We start from the raw sequence: 2,104 nt of genomic DNA, 5'->3' as shown, positions 1-2,104 counted from the left end.
ATGATCCATTTGGCAAAATAAATCCATTGGGTATCCTTGTTGGTCTTCAGACAACAATTCTGATGACTAAAGAACCAAATGGGACAGGCAAAAAAAAAAAAGAGCGGGAAAGTAAATAAACGGCAAGCATGCGCAGTACTGGAATGTTGCATTTTTGGCCATTTCAATGTGGACGCACACGCTGTGAAAATGACTGAAAATGCTAGTGTGGACGCGGAGCGTTTTCCGACAAAAACGCCTTTTTCAAATCTATCCAGGCTAGTGGTACACGGGTATTTTTGAAAACAGAGATTTTTTCCATTTTCATTTTTTTAAATCCCACGCCCAATCCCATGAAGGAAAACGCTGCCAGGAACATGCCAAAGCAACAGTTGGCGATATATTCCTAACCGTGTAGAAATGTTGGCCAATCAGAAGTCTAGAAGCCTGGGTGGGAAAGAGTAAACAAAGATGGTGCATAGAAGCAGAACTGAGTCCTATGTGTGGAGCGACAGTAACTCTATGTGTATATGTAAGCATTTAAACACTGCAGAGAGTATAATTAACACTAACAGTATATTCTGTAAGTCCGCCCTTGTAACATCAAAAAAGCCGCACACCTTTGACGTTGCGTTTTCTCCGTTTTCCCCGTCCACACATAAACGCAAAAACGGAGTTTTTGAAAATCTCCACCCTGGCAGGAGTTTCTAAAAATCTGTTTTCAGTGACCGAAAACATCGTTTACGTGTGGACGAAAGGTACAAACGCATGGAAAAATCTGCGTTTTCAAAAATATCCGTGTAGGTGTGGACGTAGCCTTAAACTCACCTAACCTCCCTCGTCATTGTCCTGTAATCAGCACAATAAGGCAAACACCTCCACTGAGACCAATTAATGCAGTGACACCTATAGCCTGGGGAAAACCGCTAGATATCCTTTAGTCCAGATGAAAGATGGGAGTGGCTGGATGCATGTTGGTAGACAAGAAACCAGAAGATGAAAGAGTTTGAAGGCAGATCTAATTTAAGTGGAAATGGACTAAATGGTCAAATTGATTTCATATCCACAGAGTGCTCACCTGTCCCACCCTTCATGCCACAAAGCTGCATTTTAGCCACATTACAGTTGTCTCCCTCAACTAGCGTGCAGTTACCTTGTTGTGGTTCACAGTCCAACAACAGCTACAAGGGATTCACCTACACATACATCAGGCTTAGCATGCAGCACAACAAGAACAGGTGGACTCTTCTGTATCAACTATATTAACATCTGAAGCTGTGCCTTTACAGCCCTCTGCATCTACAATTCCTGTGATCTTTACTCATCTTTTACTAGTGCAGCCTCTTCCTCCTGCTTCACCGCAGCCTCCAGCTACTGCTGTGATGCTGCAAGATGCCAATCTATAGAACGTATGTGGATAAGTGTCGCCACTCAAACAATATCGCTTCATAATCACTGATAAGGAGACGAAGTCAAAAGCAAAGAAGCCAAGACTTATAGTCAACTCTTCAGATGTTGACAGTCTACTCCACTGTCACATCCACCTGTCCATTATCCTGCACCATCACATCTACAGCACTCCTACCCAGCACCCTTTTCTGCAACTCCTTGCCTTCTCTCATCTAACAAGTATGATGGAGATGATAATTGCTTCATCATCTCCATCAAGTGGATCATCATGGTAAAATAAATCCGCTTGGCATCTTTCTTGGCCTTAAGACAACAATTCTGATGGCTATAGATCCAAACGGGACAACAAAAAAAACCAAAAAAAAAATCATCGAGACAATCCTGAGGAAGTGAAAGACAAGTAAAATGCTGAGGGGGAAAAAAAGATAAAATGTCTAAAGTTTAAATGCTGTTTTAATCTTTTTTTCAGAAGTTTAATCAGCTTAGTGCAGTTGGAAAGGCTCACACATGACACTGTGTGTTTGTACCATATTATTTGAGTCATGTTTTGTATAAACTAATTACTGCTTAGGCATGCATGATTCGGTCACTTGATAAGAATGGCCTGATGCTACCACTAAATGCCTTGCTCTGCAAACTGAAATGGGTTTTGTGCTATCGTTAGTACAGTTTTGCCCTTTGTAGGGCAGAATGGCTGTTTTCTGTTCTGTGTGTG

At 41.7% G+C, this 2,104-nt stretch overlaps 1 protein-coding gene and 1 long non-coding RNA gene across 2 annotated transcripts in view; both read right to left on the bottom strand.

The window, feature by feature from the left end:
- Positions 1-2,098, bottom strand: part of LOC121813775 — a 4,398-nt gene extending 2,300 nt beyond the window's left edge. The window contains exon 1 of the long non-coding RNA XR_006053870.1: positions 1,079-2,098. This is a non-coding gene — a long non-coding RNA (uncharacterized LOC121813775). The remainder of the gene's footprint in view (positions 1-1,078) is intronic.
- The window catches only part of LOC106632808 (ICOS ligand), a 6,890-nt gene that overhangs the window by 2,707 nt on the left and 2,079 nt on the right, over positions 1-2,104 (bottom strand). The gene's annotated exons all lie outside the window — the stretch shown is intronic.

This window comes from Haplochromis burtoni, unplaced genomic scaffold, assembly GCF_018398535.1.
Source record: "Haplochromis burtoni strain Fernald_Lab_line unplaced genomic scaffold, NCSU_Asbu1 Contig_2532, whole genome shotgun sequence".
NCBI classification, from domain to species: domain Eukaryota; kingdom Metazoa; phylum Chordata; class Actinopteri; order Cichliformes; family Cichlidae; genus Haplochromis; species Haplochromis burtoni.
The sequence above is the reverse complement of the archived record's forward strand: the minus strand, read 5'-3'. Positions and strand labels throughout refer to the sequence as shown.